Raw genomic sequence first — 18,218 nt, 5'->3', positions numbered from 1 at the left:
CTTGGGTAGGAAAGCTGTGGCCACCAGGAGGGGACCTCGACCAAATCTGCTCATTTACGCTCTGCTGGACAGCTCGGGACAGAGCCTTCTCTAAGCAACAAACGGAGTCTATCTGATGAGTCTAAATGAGGCCACCTCTGGTTCGGGGGGGACCACACCTCTGTCTCTTGGGTTCAGGTGTGTGGATCTGAGCCGGGAGGCCAGTCTTCAGCCGACCTGGACACTGATGGAGAATTCAGGGGACCTTGCCCTCTCCAGTTCAGCTGAGACTATGCAGGCAGGGGCAAATTTAGGCGTGCAGATCAATACATAGATGCTTGTATGGTTTGCGCAGAATCCATATTTTCAACTTCTATAGTATCAGTACTAGTCACGAAGAAGACACGAATGACTATCACTTTTTTTTTTTTTTTTCTGGACGGGGAGGGGTTTTCAACCATTTCTGAGAGCCACTGAATGGGTCTGAATTGTGACAGGAATTTTCCAGGCCGGCATGCGGTGCAGGGTTACTGCCGCTGACCACAGAAGGGAAAAAGGCTCGTGGCCCACGTATATTTCAGCCCCAAGACTGAGGGCCCACAAGCAGGCCGGAACCAAACACACGGGCCCCAGAAGCAAACCCAGAAGCAAACCCAGAGCGTCTAAGGCGCCACAGTCTTCCATGTTAAAGAGGCAAAACTCTAAGATTCTTTGGAAACCACCAAGACGACTACGTAGAAACAAGATGCACACGGTTGAGAAAAGTCTCGAATCTTTGTACAGCATTAAGGTGAGGTCCTGTTTTCTGAAGGCGAGTACGGTGTTTTATTGTGGAATCACACAGACCAGTCTTGAAATGTCCCTGGCATGAGTGGGGGACACCTTGTTGTAACAAATACTCTTCTAAATAAACACCAGTCTAGGTGCCAGAGACAGATTCCTGATACAAAATTAAAAAAGTATGGGGGCGCCTGGGTGGCTCAGTCGGTTAAGCATCTGATTTCGGTTCAGGTCACGATCTCACAGTTTGTGGGTTCGAGCCCCGTGTTGGGCTCTGTGCTGACAGCTCGGAGCCTGGAGCCTGCTTCTGATTCTGTGTCCCCCTCTCTCTCCGCCCCTCCCCTGCTTGCACTCTGTCTCTGTCTCTCTCTCAAAAATAAATAAACATTTAAAAAAAAGAAAGTATAGGGGCACCTGGGTGGCTCAGTTGGTTGAGCATCCGACTTCAGCTCAGGTCACAATCTCACGGTTCGTGGGTTCGAGCCCCGAGTTGGGCTCTGTGCTGACAGCTCGGAGCCTGAAGCCTGCTTCGGATTCTGTGTCTCCCTCTCTTTCTGCCCCTCCCCTGCTCTCCCCCCCGCAAAATAAATAAACATTAAAATAAATAAGTAAATAAGCACTAGTCTAAATAAATCTTGTAGCAACTACTAGTCTAACAACAAAATTTGTAGAATGTTGATTTAGAATGTTCTTGCTATGCAAGTGATCCATTTTTTTCAACTTTTTTTTCCATAAAGGCAAGAAAATGCCCATAACTCCTACCACTTAGGACTACTCAGTTTTGTGCGTCTGTGTATGTGTGTTTGTATACACACACAGAGCACTGGACAAAAACAGGACACTAAACTTATTCCAAATATACTGCTGTGAATTTTTTTTTTCATTTCATCCTACACCCATTTTTGTATTTTGCAAATCTACATCAACGCCCTCATTTCAATGGCTACGCACAGCTCAGCTGTGGGAACTGATTTATCCAGCATCCTATTGTAGATTCAAGCTATTTCCAAGCAAAGGACAGACTGTTTCCCAAAGCCCCATAGATGGCTCCCCACCTTGGCTCTCAGGGAGAAGGTGTCCTCCCTCATGGTGGCGGCAGAGAGGGAGACCCTCTGGGTTTGAGGCCAGGGCCAGAATCCATTCACATCAGGTCCCCTGTCGTGGGTCTGGCGGTTCAGGCAGGAGGTGTGACAGGTGCCACAAAGCAGAAAACAGAGGGTCTGAGGCCCAGACCAGGCTCTGCTGGGCCGGAAAGGTCTGCCCTGGGCAGTCACCTCACCTGTGTGTCCTGTGTGTCCCCTCCAGGAGGCAGCCCCATCCCAGCAGCCGTCTGCACACTCAGGACGGCGGGTGTTCTGGGGGCTGGCGACACTGAGCAGAGGATGGGGAATCTGTGTCAACACGCCTGTTTCCATTTTTGCTAAATGTCCACCCCCACCCCCACCCCCACCCCCACTATGTGTAACTCCACTGGGTAATCAGCACCACCTAGATTTTCAAACACAGTCTGAATAAATCCTACTCCGCGTGGGCGTGTGGCCCCCCCTTGCTCGGGACTAATGTCGGCTTGTTACCACTGCTTTGACCTTCTTGACAATTCGGGGACAGGGCCCACGCCCCGTGAATTCTGCAGCCGGGCTTGCTTGCCATCACATGGGGAGGGGGACATGGGGGGACTTGACCAGCTCCCTCAAACTTCCCCAAAGTCCAAATTTGCATCTCTTGGGATGGAACAGTCGTGACTTTTTTTTTTTTGGTAAAAGTGACTGTTTTCAGGCAAAGATCAGACAAATCATTCTGCGATGGGAAACTGATGTGAGGGCGAGGAAATTCCGTCCCCTCCAAGACCCGAGATGACAGAGGGGCAGCTGGGGGGGTGGTGCGTGTCTAGGAAGGGGGGGCGGGGCTCTGTGCTCATTTTCAGACAGCTTCCTGGCCGTCTACTCCCACATGGACGCTGTCTGTGTCCAGCGTCAAGTGCAAAGCAGAGAGCTCGGGCCGGACAGGGTCTCCGCCACGAAGGAGCTCACGAACAGAAAGAGGGGTTCATCACACAAGCGGATCAACAACTTGTTTTCGGGAACCGGCACCTACACAAAAACCAGGATCGTAGGTCTGCGGAGGGAGAAGCCAGAGGGAACGATTATTTCACAGAAGTCAACTGTGATTTTCTACTCCGCCCGGGGATACCCAGACACCGGAACGCCTGAACCGATCGACGGCAGAAAACACCACGGCGGCAAACACCCGTCGCCTGGGCAGTTCGTAGGGCCCTGAATGCTCTTATTGTGTCTTCGGAGCCAGTGGCTCTGAATCTTGCACAAGGGGAAACAGATGCGGAGATAAGTGGAGGCCAGCGTGACAGCGACGTCGGGGGCTGTCCCTCCGGGGGTGGGGGGCAGAGCCTGCTGTCAGAAGCCACTGCCCACGGCCATCTCCCTCTCTGGAGCGGTCACTGAGCCTAACACCGCTTGCTGTCTCTCCCTCCTTCCCCTTCCCTCTCTGTGTCTGTGTCTCTGTGTCTCCCAGGTCCCTCTGCTCCAACAGGACTTGCCTGGTTTCGGTTTCATGGAGTTGGCCTATCAGCGACTCTAGAAAGCAGGGGGTGCAGGGGGGCAAACACAAGGGCTGAGAGACGGAGCAAAGGTGGCCCAGCACATTTCTGCTCCTGCAACCAGGCCAGGGGAGACGTGGCCTTACAGCTGGGGCCACCCTGTGAAGGAGCCCTGGGGACGGGGAGCTTTGGAAACACCCCCCCCCCACCTTGTCCCTTGTCCTTCTTTCCTTCCTCCACACCCACGATGGACTGGGGACCTGGCTGTCCCCTGGGAAGATGCATCCAACCGCCCTGGGCGGTCGTGGCTCCTGGGCCAGGAGCTGGGCAAGTCTCCAGTACTGTCCTCATTTCCACCTGCGAGCAAGCAGGTGGCCCCACGAACAGCCCCGAGAGCCACAAGGAGCCTCAAGGGCCACTGTCACGTGTGCAGGGCTGGCTGCGGTCCCCAGCCCCGTCCTCAGCCTCCTGAAGTGCCCCTTCCTTTCCCGAAGATGAGCCCCTCCCTTCACATCATTTGCTCTGAAATCGCCGTGCTCGCCCATAATGAAGTCAAAATGAAAAGCCAGCTGCCCATCCAGAACCACAACTTGATTCCTTTTCGAGCAGCCCGAAGTCATGGCTGTTCCAGCACGGCTAAGCGCACAGCATGCGCAACTGGCCGTGATGAACCCCGGTGGTCACTCAGCATGAGTCTGCTCCCCAGGTTCACACAACTCCTCCACAAGCTTTACAAAAAACCCTCAGTTCTCTGTGGTTCAAGCAACGGACACAAACTAAAGAAAATGCCATGTCTGCGCAGCGAGAGGCTGTTAGTAAGACTGTCCTGCCTGTTTGCAAGTTGCCAACGGAGTAAATCTTAAAAGCCCTCGTGGCGCAGAACAGAATTTTTTTGGAGCCCTGTGTGGCGACGAGTGTTCACTATGCTTATCGCGGTGATCGCTTTGCAATATGCACAAATATTGAATCGGTATGTTGTCCATGGGAAACGAATGTAATGCTACGTTGCAATTATGCCCCAATTAAAAGTGCATCCATACATAAAAACAATGCCTTTCCCCGCCCCTGATACACAGAGGTGACTTTCTGCCCAGTGCCATCTCACAACATTTCTCGAGTACCTTAGATGTGCCAGGAAGAGGCAGTAAAGGAATGGATATGGCTTTATCCAAGCAACTGACTACGGCATTTAACAGGCCAACGGGAGCGGGCACCTGGTCTACCTTGTCCACCGTTTTATGTGTCTGGCACAGTGTTCGTTTGCTAAACGTGTACCTGTAACCTTCGCGATTACACTATACAACTGTAATCATCGCGCACGATCTGTATACGATTTCCCTTCTATAGATGAGAAGACTGAGGCTGATAATGCAGCAGCCCGCACGAAGGCACCCGTCTAACACAACAGCGGAGCTGACCCGAACCCACAACCTCTCCACGGAGACGCGTTTTTCACTCCCGCCCGGGGCGAACCACAGAGCCCGGGCTCGTGGTCCCAAATTTCAAACGGACAACGGGCAAGGAGTGGATGTTCCCTGTGTCCTAACAGGAAAGAAGTGTGTCCTTGGTACTACTGTGCAGGTAAAGGCAGACTCCATCCCACAACTTCCACGGTGAAGTCAAATTCTGCTTATCGCATAAAATGTATGCTGTTGATCTTTGTTTTTTCCCCCTCCTGAAGAGTGAGATTGCATTACACTTACATTTGGGGGTTACTTCCTTATCAATGACGCTTGTTTTGAAGGGGGCGGGTGTGTGGGGAAAAACGGGCCAAGCCTATAATCTATTTAAAACGCCTTAGGTCACAGACCTCTTTAATAAAACCCATTATCCCTGCCCAGAGAGAGCCCTTTCATTTTCAGATGGGTAGATTTTATTTTTGCAAATCTATCATATCACTGTGAATTACACTGTATCGTAAAAAAAAGAAATGTTCCAAGAGAAAGCTAAAGCAATCTGCGAGGTCTTTGTGTCTGGTCAGGGGGACCTTATAGGTTTTCCTAACAACTTGACAAAACAGGTCAGGAGAGCATAAAAACTTCTGGGCACTCTTATTTCATTTCTGATTCTTTTCATTTTTCAAAAATTAGCTGCCAATCTACACATTTTCATGATTATTCCACAGAGTATTGCTGGCACAAATAACAATGAAAAACAAGATTTCAACAGGACAGCAGGGAATCCAATTTGGCTTTCGTCGGGCTCCCCCCTCCCCCATATTTAACGGAGCCACAGAAAACGCCTCCAGCGGTACGTTCTACTGTGAACCTGCTTTTTTCAGGGCAAATTAGCTCAGATGTGCAACTCTGTCCTCACATACCTCCCCCGCCTTTGGGGCAGGAACTGGTATGCAAAAGAGGAAGGGGGGGGGGACCGAAGAAGCCTTTTCAAAATACAGCTAAAAAGCATGCTGTTTGAAAACATTCTCAGCAAGGAGATATTTAATGCAGAAGGGAAAAGAACACAAGAATACTGCTAAATGTCATCATGGAGCCACCTGTCTCCAAGTGAGGTATAAAGAACGATGAGAGATGCTGCATTACATTAGAATTTTTTTTTTTTTTTAAATAGAGAAGGCAGAGTTAGAGGGATGGTTCCCTGCGCTCACCCATCTGCTCTCAAAAGCAGGTCCTGCACAGGATTTCTAGGGGCCCTAGAAGGTTCTGGCATTGTGTGATTCTCCTGTGCAGAGAAGAGACTGTAAAGGATCTGGGAAAGAGGCTAGTAAAGAATGTTCCAGCACTAGACCACAGGCTCTCAAACTACTCCCAACCCTGTTTATGTGGCAACCATGGCAGAGACATTCACACTCAAAATTTACATTCACTTTTATAGGACTTTTCCTGATTCTGACTGTCCTCAGAAGCCATTTCCTAAGCAGCTTCCTCAAATATAAATGGCTTTTTACACTTCGCTTCATCACTTAAGTAAAAAAAAAAAAAAAAAAAATCTAAGTTTAGAATCATTCTCTTCTACCCTCTTCCCGATTTCAGAAGACCTTCATGCATGGCCAGCGACGGTGCAACAAAAATGAGATTTACACCTTTAAAAAAATATAAAAACTGCCCCAAAATAATGATGTGCACCGATATTCCCAAGAGTGCTGATGTCTTGTCATTTCTTATTACAAAGTGATGAAACAGAGGAGCATTTTCCTGTTCCTATATTGAGCCCGCCCCCCCCCAAGTTATTTTTTTCACTTAAAAAAAAAGGATCAATACAAAGTTACAATGTTCACTAAGTGTTTTACTCAGCAACGTCAGTGCTGTCCTCACAAAGAGAACAGTATCTTCTCTGGTCCTCTTAGCAGTGGCTTTAGTTAAGGTGTTAGTTGATCATTTCATGGACACACGTCGAACCTCAAAATGAAAACCGAACACGCAAATCCACTTGTGCTGTATACCCATAACATTCCCCCAAATGGTAACACTACAAGTCCGCCAGATTTTTTTACATTGAAGGGCTTGTGTGAGCTGCCTTGGCGAAAGATACATTCCACTGAGACCCAAGGAAGTACACTTAGACAAATCTCCCCAGGCACGGCCGGTTGTTTACAAATACACCCACATCTGTTTATTTCCAATAACTGGGAGCCACTGCTGATTTGCCCACTGAGAACATTCTGGTAGGGACTGTAACCTTTTCTCGTTTCAGGTTAGCCTCTGCTGTCTGGGTGGGAGTGAGACAAGATCTACCAATGTACATAGGAACCTGGAGAGAAAATGTGTTCCGGAGCAAACACGTCGAGGGACTCGTGGTTGCCCAGACTTCCAGGTACCCCTTATTCCTTGCGATGGAAAAAGGCTGCTTGGCCCAGAGAGAGGGGCTGTTTCCTCCTGGCTCCAGGGAGGAGAATGTAGACAGCCTGCTGACTGACTCCCTCCACTAAAGCCACAGAGTTTCCGGGCCAAAGGGAAATTCTCTCTGCAAGAAGACACACATTCTGAGCTCCTCCGTTCTTTTTGGCAACACCCACAAATCATCAAGTAAAATCACTTAAAGTGAGGCAACTTTGCGAGAAGCGTTAAAAAATCACCTATGTGCCCACTTTCCCACTATGTCCACACCCCACGGAATGTGGATTCAAGACCCCGGTTCCTTGAACCCTAGCCTGCGTCCCGGGAGCTGCAGGACTCCAGAATTCACCTCGCTCCCCCAACCTCAAACGGTCTCCGCTGAAGTCAGACCAAGCCGTTTCTGAGAAGAGTAGAAGGGGGAACACACATATCAGTTACTTGGTGAGAACGACTGCTTTGACAATCCACCCAACAATTACAGACAAGAAGACCGCTCAATGTTCTCAGTGGCCTCTTCAGTTGGATCGAGTTTGCAAGGGAAGTTCTAGATGTCCATTTTATTCTGGGACAGACCGAGAGCTCGGTCCCAGCGGGGCTGTAACCCAGATGTGGGTTATATGCCCAAGAGCCCCGCACAAATGACGACGTCCATATGAACACACACACGTTCCTGGCGGGTATCAGGCCCAACCAGGATCGCCTAGAGCCCAGTCTGTAATCCACAACCTTTGGCCTACAAGGTCCTCATGCAAACCCGGGTGTGGGGTGTCATCAGTAGAACCTCACAGAAGCTTACAACTTCCTCCTCTGTAGGGCTACAAAGAAATCGGCACGTCCTTATTTATAATTTGGCAGAAAATGCTCATGTCCGTCAGACAGCAAAACATAGGAGAGCTAATTTTGAACAGTACAACCAGATTTTTCTGCGGCCCTTAAGTAAGTGTAAATCATTTTCAATGCTTTACTTTTAAGTATTTTGTTTGTTGTTATTGTTCAGCAAGTTTCCTTTCTTTTGCAGAAGGCTCTCCTCCTCCACATGAAGCTGGAGGTTCCTGAAATCCCGGGAAACACGGACAACTCCAGGCAGCAGGAAGCCCCATGTAGAAAAGCCCTCGAAATTTCCAAATGAGTTTTAAAAGGGAATTAATTGCCTTATCTCTCTAACAACCTCCCATAATTAGTGGTCTGATTTCAGTTTAATGAAGTGGGATACACAATTTATCAATATGGTTCCACCGTGGATCTCTTTGCATATCACTGTAATTTTCCGCCCTACACAAAACTCAGCCACAAAGGAGGAGAAAAAGGTCAGTTTTTCAGGCTAAAAGTGGGGCTCACACCGGGGGGTCGCTGGCTCTCTCTCCTTTCCATTAAAAGCCCTGGAGGACATTTCAGAGTGTCTCAGGAACAAGCTTATAAAAGATCAATTCCTCATTTTCATTTCTCCTGAAGATTCTAAAGTAAACATTCCCCCCCCCACCCCCCACCGACCTTAGGGCTAAGGAGGTATCTCATTTGCTCTGAGTTTGCCAGCGAAAATCTGACTCAAGGACCAAAAAGCTCCCCCCAAAAAACGGACGGATCAATGTCCACGGTGGAACTCTTAGCTTTGGAAAGGAGTCGGACCCACATGGCTAAACCTGCAATTGTTCCAAATGACCAGAAAACGCCTTGGAGGGTTGATATTGGCGCGATCTCGAAAATGGAGCTTAAAGTACCACCTCGGTATGGATAAGAGCGCTTAAAAATACTTCATGCCGCTCTTTGTCAGTTGTTTGTACAGCCTCTGCAAGCCACCCCCCCCCCCCCAAGAAAGAAGCAAGACGGAGGGAGGGCAGGGAAGGAGGGCAGAGGAAGGATGCTGGGTGCGCCCTTCACATCCCACGGCCCCCCGAGCCCCCCGGCCTGGCAGCTGGGCACCATATCCATTACGCTAACTTTTGGCGCGAAAACGGCAGGAAGAGAGTCAGATTTCCTTTAGCAGTGAGCTGATTGCCGGAGAAAAATGAATCATTGCACACTTGAGTGAGAAAATATGAAGAAGGCACTTTCCCACTAATTAGGGCCCATTCTGGGCAATCCGTTAAGCAGTGGCCCCTGCGCCACGAGCCATCAGGAGGTGGGGCACGGGAACACCTGAAAGCAGCGCGTGCAAATGGTGCATAATGACGCTCTCCATCACCCCAGACAGGCGGCGCAGGGGTGCGGGGCAGGGGCTGGGCAGGGGCCACACCGGCTCTCCCCCTGTCTATGCAAGCGCAGCAGAGAAAGCGTGGGGCACTCACCGGTGAGCGCGTGCCTCCCAGAGACCTACGGGCGCTGCCTTTTGAGGACTGGGTTGGGGTCTTTGGACCCTGGGCCGCGTGGAGTCCCCTCGACTCAGCCGCCTAAGAGGGACCCTGCTGTCCCCCGGGGTGGCGGCCCGTCTCCTCCACCACCGCCTGCACACTCCACTGGGGCGGAGAGAAAGGTGGGACCATTTGCCAAATATGCAAAAAAGGAGGGAAGATAGTTTTCTCTCAGGAAAACACGGGCAGGAAGGGAGCCTTGCGCTTCCTGTCCTGACCAAAACGGGTTCAGAGATTATGAGGACGTCTGAGCTGACAGGCTTGCGGTGGAAGATGGAGGGAGCTCTTTGAGTCAACAGGAATTGAGGGCTCCCCGAAGGCAGAAATGGCTACACGGGAGAGGGGAAACAGGGCCAGACCTGCGCCGGGCAAGACAGAGGCCCCCAGGCCTGGCCGTCTGGGCTTTCGCCACGTCTGACAGAGCATCGCGGGCGGGTCACTGGGGGCACCTGTGGCAGCGGCCTGTTTATCACAGCAAAGTCAGACAAGGACAAAAAGCCAACGGAAGCCTGTAGGCCGCGGCCTGTAGGTGTAGGCCTTGGCCGGTGCCCCGCGGGCCCTTCTCAGGGGTGACCCCCCCCCCCGCGACACACACACAGAGGTGGCCCTGCCCCCTCTCCCCACAGGAACTTCTGCAAAGCAGCTTTGGGTTGGCTGCCTCTCACTCGTCCTCGTCCCCACGCAGCATCTCACGCCTCACGTTCCATCACGTCTTAAAGACATTTGCCAGAGTAGCACACAACGTTTAAAAACCGCGTCTGAGGAAAGCTATGAAAGCGACAGCCTGGCAGGGCGGGTGTCACGGGAGCCACAGAGAGAGGAGCCGGGTGCAGAGTTGCTTCTCAAACTGCACAGAGCACCGCCGCCCCCTCAGGTCTCCACAGGGAACCAGCCATGTCGCGGTCGCTGGAGTTGGGTCTGGGGTGTGAGAGTCCCCAACGGGCCCCGCTGCTATTTCCTACCTTATCTGACTTTGAAGCTTGTGTGTGTGTGTGTGTGTGTGTGTGTGTGTGTGTGTGTGTCTGCCCCTCCCCTGCTTGCTTGCTCTCTCTCTCTCTCAAAAATAAATAAAAAATAAATTAAAAAAAATATCAACAGACCCACCCCAGACGGGGAGTAACCTTAAGCACCGGGGGTCAGACAGAAGTAGCATCTGGTCAGAAGCCCAAGGCACAATCCCCGGGAAGGCCTGTGAGCCTCACACATCACAAGCGTTGCCAGAGAACCAACAAGAGGCGTGGGTTCGTTCTCCATGCCGGAGCCACTGGGGGAATCTCCATTAGAATAAGGCAACGGAAACCAATACTTATTTCGTAGCGAAATGATTTCATAATCACAAAGCTTAGAAGATGGGAAAAACGCACACGAGCCGTGAAACGGTGTTATCCTTGACGGATTCTGGGTTCACTGCAAAGCCGTAACCTGCACACACAGTCTTGGGCAGACACCCAAAGTACTGACATCGTTTACGTCTCAACTCAACAGCATAAAGAGGAAAATCCATCGCGCTTTAGTAAAAGGCAAAAACCAACCGAACAAACAGAACCGAAAAGGAGGGGCTTTATTACTCACGTCAGGTCTGTGTGATGTGAAAACTCTCACCCTGCCCCTATGCCTCCCTCTCCACGCCAGCTCTGTGTGTGTGTGTGTGTGTGTGTGTGTGTGTGCATGTGCAGAGACTCATAGAATTTATTTCCTGTATCTGTTCACACACACCTGATCTTGAAGCACACACGGGACTCGTGTACGTGTGGGGGTAGGGGCATTTCATCACATGGCATCCACCATGTTCCCCCAAATTTCCAAAGTTTGACATGTATGTTGACAATGTGCAACCGCATTACCTAAACATGAGACACACAAATCCAAATCAAGGGGGGGGATCCCCCCAAAACAACCATCATCCTCGAACGCTTCAGTCTCTCGCCAAGCGACAAAGACACGGTGGCTCCCAGCACGCCTGAGCTTCAGACCTCTTGGCCAGGAAATTCACCAAGCTCTCAATGTCTCAACAAAGGAACCGGTGCCATGGACGGCCACGGTTTACCTTCCCTCACGAGGCTGTGGACCAACTTCTCCAAAGCGTCCAACATCACACATGCACAGTTTTCTTTACAGACCCGCCAACTCATCCCACGAGACCGCACTACTGGGCTATTAAGGCCACCAGGCTCCTGAATTCCGAGGAGGTATAATTAATTCCACAAGGTGCAGCATTTCACTGAAAACGCTGGTGAATTAAACAAACAAGCATGCTGGGATTTACAGAGCCCCTGCCTTCAACTACCACCAGGAAGCAAAACGGGAAGATGGCACGGCCACTGAACTCAATAACACGGTCTCACATCAACCCGGGTGGACTTTAAGACCGGGAAGCACGTTTTTGTTTTTGTTTTTGTTTTTTTGCCACGTAAAAAAGGTATCAACACATACGTTCCTGGAAAGTTTTGAAATCACATACATGATATCAAGCCAGAACTGTATGGGATTTGAAGACGTGACATCATTATTTACATGTGTGCACACAAGTTCTGTTTTAACACATTCTGCATATCCTATGATGTAAGCAGGTAATCTTCCTGCCACGGATACTTGTCACTGTTTAAAATTTTAGCCACGTTGCCAAATAATCTGATTTGTCGCCGAAACAATTCTGACACACGGAATACCGAAACATACTCAAACGGCAGCTTTAAAATTCCATTTGAAAGATGAGTCCCATTGACCCCCTCAAACGTCTCCAAACAAAGAAAGAAATCCAAGAGGCTCCAACCGTTTCCTGCTGGTTTCTTTCTCCTCTCAGCTCAAAACCAAGTGAACCCATCTTTGCAACCGTTTCAATTTCTATGAAAGTTGAAATATTGTACACATTGCATATCTTCTAATTCCATAAATTTTTCTCCTTGAACAGGAGTTGGTTTGGGTGGCAAGTAGATATTTTCTTCAAGAGAAGTTTGAGTCTCCAAGTTCAAAAACAAGGTGTCTGGGAGCAGCGATGGGGGTGGGGGGAGGCAGGGGAGGGGAACAAGCAGCATGCTGGCTGAGCCAAGCACGCTGCCTTGAATTCGCTCTGGGCCGGCTGCAGCCCGGGGCGGGGAGAAGGAAAACAGTGTTGGCAATGCCTGTCCAGACGCTGCGGACTTTCTGCTCTCCACATGTCACACTCTGTGCCTCCAAATTGGAAGAAAAAACAATCTCATCGTCACTAGGTTCCTCCGGAATCACCGAGGATCCTTGACCATTTTTTTTTTTTAAATACATTTTCAAATACACCCACCAGTAACCTGACGCCTTCTTGTTAGGGCGTTTGGAAACCTAATCGCCAAAATTGCAGTCAGCAAAGGAACCACTAACTTTTCAGACCGGGATAATTCTTCATTTTGCCGAAAGCAAGTTCAGACGCGATCTAAAGGTTTTTCAGGACAAGCAAAAGGCTGGCCCCTCAGAGATCAGGAGAGAAAGCTCTCCCTGGGTGACTTTATAAAGCCTGGCTTCCGTCACCTCTAGGCACATATCAATTTAAATGCAACGGGCGCTGGACCGTCCTCCCCGTGGTGACAGCGGGGCGGCTCACGAGTGTCCCACGCCGGCCTGGCCCTGCGCCTTCGGTCACCGCACAAGTTGGCGGCGGAGGCTTTGACAAAAGTCAGCGCTCTCCCTATCCCCAGAAAGGAGAGGCGGACCTGAGCGAAAGCAGGGGTCACAGCTCTTACTGCCTTGTCTTTTCATTCTCTACCTCTGTTGTTTTTAAGCCACCGGCTACTCTGAGTTTTCCTACTGAAATTCAATTGGAAAACACTCACGTGGACGTGTGCGTCGCACTTTGGGGGCCGAGACCGATCCTCGGGCGCGAACAGCAACCTCGGGGCCGGGGCTCCCTCTGCCCCGCCGGGCTCGCCCGGGGCCGGCCGCCTCGCCACCTCCAAGGTCCCGGCCGGGCTCGGGCTCGGCGGCGCTGCGCGGGGACCCGGGGACCGTGGCCGCAGTCGCCGCCCCGGGCCGCGCACGCACTTGTTAGAGCGCCCTGCTAACTCGGCCGTCAGGCTCTTCCCAGCTTTCTTTCACAACGACTTCCTGAAGTTGCTCACTCGCCCGGTTCCCCATTTCTCCGCCACCCTCCCCCCCCACCCCCCCAACCCCTCCTCTGCCGGCTCCGATCCGGCTTTCGCGCTCGCTGCCCGCCGGCCGCCCCGCGCGCACAGCGCCGCCCACGGGCCGCGCACCTGGGCCCCCTCCGCGCCGCGCCCCTGCGCCCCGCCACCTGCGGCCGCCCGCGCTCCGCAAACTTTGGGGGAGGCGCACCCCTGCGGCCGACCGCTCCGCCGGCCCGCAGCCGCCCCGCCCCGCGCGCTCCGCCCTGCCCTCGCCCGGCTTGCTGCCCCGGAACGCGGAGCGGAACCCGGGGGGCGCGGGGCGCGGAGCCGGGCGCTCGGCCTGGCGCGGAGAGGGACTCGGAGCGGGGCGCGGGTCCGGGCGCGGAGAGGGACTCGGAGCGGGGCGCGGGTCCGGGTGCGGAGGGGGACCGGGAGCGGGACGCACAGACGGGCGCGTAGCGGGACGCGGACCCGGGGCGCGTAGCTGGGCGCGCCGCCTTCGCCCCAGCCTCCGCCGCCGGGTCGCCGGCTCCCGCGGTGCGGTCCGACCGCAACTCCGGGGCCGCGCGCACAAACTTTGCCGGGGCGCGGGGCTGGGTCCCGCCCCCCCCCGTCCCCACTCCCACCCCCACTCCCACTCCAGGGCCGCCGGGGCGGCGGCGGGCGCGGGCCGTACCTGCTGGCGCCGCCGCCGGCTGCAGCCCGCTCGCCCGCGCCGGGCCCGCTCGGCGCGCCGCCGCCACCCCCGCGCGCAGCGCGCCCCGGCCCTCCCCTCGCCGCCGCGCTTCCTCATTCCAGCGCCGCATCGCGCCGCGGCCCCGCGCGGCAGGTGGCGGCCGGCTTTCTGCGCCCCGGCCCGGGTGGCGGCATCGGCCGCGGCGCCGCGGGGCCCGCGCTTAACCCTTGGGGACCCGGCGCGGGCGACGCGCGCGCGGGGCAGCCGGAGGCGGCGGCGGGGCGGGGGGTGCCGCTCGCCCCGCCGCGGGGACTCCGGGGACCCGGGACATCGTGAGGCACTTTCCCCGGTGTCTGGGGTGGGGAGCGTCCGTTGCCCGCCCGGCTCCACGTCCCTCGAACTGGGGCCATTGGGCTCCCCGTTTCCGGCTGCGACCCCGGGTGAGGAGTGCCCACCCGAGGGGGTGGGAAAAGTTGATCCTCCGCAAGTGAGGGGAAGGTGCGATTCATTTTCCCAGACAACCAATGGAATACCTCTCGTCTCTCTTCCCTCCCACCTGCTCAGGCAGAAGTTAGGATCGCGCCTTCCATCTTGGTCTGCGTGCACACCCAGGTGTGACAGGGCGGCCGCGGGAGGAGGTGACAGCGAAGGCCTTGGCACCTCAGACCCCCCCCCCTTCCCCGAGCCCCGAAGCACGCGAGGAAGGCGCTGCTTGTGTCTCGTTGAGACAGGAATGCGGGCTCTAACCGCGCACCTCTTGACGCCCGTCACTCTCATTAGCCGGGCCCCACCCGAGCGGGAGCCAGGCGACGATGTGCTGTTTGAGCAGAAGAAGGAGAATCGTGAATGCAGGCGATTTGTCCCCATCCCTCTTGGGTGTTAAGGGAGGGATGGAGACCAGCGAGCCGCGGGCACTGCCCTTCAGGACTTGCAGGGGCTCATCCGGAAAGGTACCCCTGCACGGGAGAGAGGAGATCCAGTGCAGATCCTGGGGAGGGCCAAATGATGCCTTCCTGCAGGAGAGTGAGGAAGTGCGCCCCTGGGCCCGGAGGGGGCTCGGGGTGCAGGCCTTGCAGATGGACAGAACAGCACAAAGGTGACAGGTGGAAAACGTCACTTTGGGCAGTTGAGTGGGGCAGGGACTGGAGACCACCAGGGAAGGCTGTGGCCGGCCTGGCTGAGGAGGCTGCTGGTGGCAGGGCCCAGGCAGTCGTGGACTGGTTTTGCCTGGTGCCATCTCTGGGAGAAATGTCCTCTACCCTCCACGAACCCCAGGCAGCGGGACACGTTCTTCCTGGACCACTTCCGCAACTCCTACCACTGAATTAGTGCTAAGAGAAACTCTGAGATTCTGAGCCCAGAGCCTGTTAACTCCCCCTGCTTAGAGTCCAGAGGAAGTGGAGCTAGTAAAAAGGTCCATGGCTTTAATCCCTAGCCCACCCCTTACCTATATGACCTTAGGCAAGTCACTGAACCTCTGAGCCTCATTGCCTTTATCTGCAAAAGAAGTCAATGCCACTGCATTGCTCTTCATTGCAAGAGTCCTTGTCAGGATTCTATGAGTCAATAGACATAAGGTTCAAAGCCCAGGGAGGCCAAAAATGTAGTGGAGAGGTTAGAGGATACCTCTTGTTCTTAGAGGCACACAACACCCTTAGCCCCCAGTGTGTCTCTTTAAATGTGTGTCATGGGTCCCCAGGAGTGGGAATCAAGAACTCAAGCCAAGGCATTTCCTCCTGGGGCAGAAGAGTAAGAGGTGAAGGACCCGGATAGTTGATGCTGTGTGGTCTTGGCCGAGTTCCTGAACTTCTCTGAGCTTCCATTTCCCCGTGTACAGCTGGGTAGGAATAAGGTAAGCCGCCTCACAGGATTGTTTGTGGATCGTGTGTTTCACATATGACAGTTCTTGCCGTCTGCTGATAGCAGAGAAAGGACTCTGAGTGGTCACTAGTGTTCATCGTGGGCCCTGCTAGCTACCAGTGTCTTGTTGAGTTGGAGAGCAAGCTGGGAAGAACCAGGCTTCATGGTCCACCCGCCCCCCGCCCCCACTCCAAAACAGGTAGAGGACAAGAGTCCTGCTGTGACCTGGGCTCTGTGGGTAGACACCAAGGCCTCGGAGAGGCTGCTTAAATCATCAATAAAAGCACGTTGGAGGGAAAAACTTAGCAGGGGAAATTGAAACTGGTGATGCTTTTTAAAAAAAAAAAATAGCTCTAAAGTCATTTTGTTTCTTTAGAATAGATACATAATAATGTTGCAGCATTTAACGAAGGGCAGCCTAGTTTATTCAGACAATAACTGTCAAATTAGCAATTTTTCTTCTTTTGCGATATTACCAAAAGAACAAAGAGCCCCTATAGAATGAATCACAGACTACTTACTCAGAGCTTACTCTAATAAGGGAATCCTGCTATGGGCACTTTTGTTTTGGCAGAGACTAGAGACGGTTCTAAGGAGAATGAGTTTTAAGCAGAAGACGGACGGTTGATTCGCACTTTCATTTCTTACTACCTGTGTGAGTCTTGGCAAGTTACTCAACCTCTCTGAGCTTCCGGTCTGTCCTCTGCGGAGCATACCAACTTAACAATGGTGTTGATGGAATGAGGTGAAATTAAGTGAGCTGGTGTATGCAATTTGCTGTGGTTATAATTGTGTCTTGCTTCCATTAAAAAAATATCTGTTAAACGGCAAAGGATGAACATCCCTTTTTCCTGCAGCCGTTGGGAAATAGCAGGAAAAATCCTGAAGTAACAGGAAAAGTTGTTCATATAAAAAAAAATTCTATCGTCTTTCTACAATGCTGAAGTAATGCAGAACGCACACAGTTTCGTCTGTAAAGGAACAGGAACGCGAACGAAGGGACCAGGACGTGGATGGAATTTTTGCAACAAGGACTCTGCTTCTTTGGTTTCTTGTCCCTACTTTTCACCACCCCCAGCTTCTGCTTCTGCTGTTTTTGAAAACCAACAGTTGCTGGTCTGGGGCAATATCCTTGACCATTTTTTCCTGAGGCTCACTGCCTTGGGTTTGGCTTTTTCTAAGCACAGAAGGGTGGCTCCCACTCCTTCTGGAAGGGAAGGAGCAGGACACAGGGGCCAGGACTGCCCGGCCAGCCGCACGGAGACCCCGCAGGACGTTCTGTTTCCTGCCACGTTTAGAAGGCCCTCTCTGGAGGCTCCGTTGCTCCTGGCTTTGGAACCCACAGAAATTCAGCAGCTCTCCTCATCGTTCACATTTCCGCCTCTCGATCTGAATCGAGGATGTGTCGCAGCTGACAACCAAATTCTTCCCACTTTGTGACAATTCCTTTCGCTTTATTCCCCTTGGAATTTGTCAGAAGACACTTAGATTCTCAAAACTGGTGACTTTTTAATCAACACCGTTTGGTTGGAAGAGACTGAAAAGCAAACTAGGTCGGATATAACGACTTGGAGAAGAATAGATTTACCCAGAAAGCTTTCTGATGAAAAGTTGTTGAGGATGTTTTGGCGGACTACAGGAAAAGCAGATCTTGATCTGGCCTGAACAGATCAGAATAAAGACAGAGGGACAGGTCCACATCCAGGCGATTCCACCGTGTTATAGGAGCAAGATTAGAACAGGATTGTGGAGTTCTAAGTCTGCTCGTGGCACATCTCCATTCACTTATTCGACGAGCATGTATTCAGTGACAGCTACCGTTACAACTGGTACTTGAGAGGCAGGAAGTCCCAATAAAGGCATAACGTGTGGTCTTATCCTGAAGGGGCTCCAGCCCAGTAAATCAGAAACAATTGCATTTCCGTGCAAAACGCGTCATGGTCAACTTGAACACACAGCCTGTGGACACACAAAAGGGCAAAGCCACTAAGTGGTTGCTAGATTTTTTTAAAAATGTTTGTTTATTTATTTTGAGAGAGAGAGAGAGAAATAAAGAACAAGAAGGGAAGGGGCAGAGAAAGAGAGAGAGAGGAGAGAGAGAGAGAGAGAGAATCCCAAGCAGCACAGAGC

General features: G+C 52.5%; 1 protein-coding gene across 12 annotated transcripts in view; it reads right to left on the bottom strand.

Annotated features, from left to right (window-relative positions):
• IKZF1 (IKAROS family zinc finger 1) overlaps positions 1–14,780 on the bottom strand; it is a 101,494-nt gene extending 86,714 nt beyond the window's left edge. For 9 of the 12 annotated variants that reach the window (XM_030307645.1, XM_030307646.1, XM_030307649.1 and 6 more), the window contains exon 1: positions 14,762–14,780. The gene's annotated coding sequence lies outside the window, so the exon portion shown is untranslated. Of the gene's footprint in view, positions 1–9,395; positions 9,902–13,261; positions 13,558–14,228; positions 14,252–14,761 lie in introns of those variants that run through there. The other 3 variants (XM_030307653.1, XM_030307651.1, XM_030307652.1) reach the window with 3 other exon arrangements.
• Positions 14,781–18,218: the final 3,438 nt, after the last annotated feature.

The sequence above is a fragment of the Lynx canadensis genome, chromosome A2 (assembly GCF_007474595.2).
Source record: "Lynx canadensis isolate LIC74 chromosome A2, mLynCan4.pri.v2, whole genome shotgun sequence".
Classification (NCBI taxonomy): Eukaryota; Metazoa; Chordata; class Mammalia; order Carnivora; family Felidae; genus Lynx; species Lynx canadensis.
This window is presented reverse-complemented; position numbering and strand designations above follow the sequence as displayed.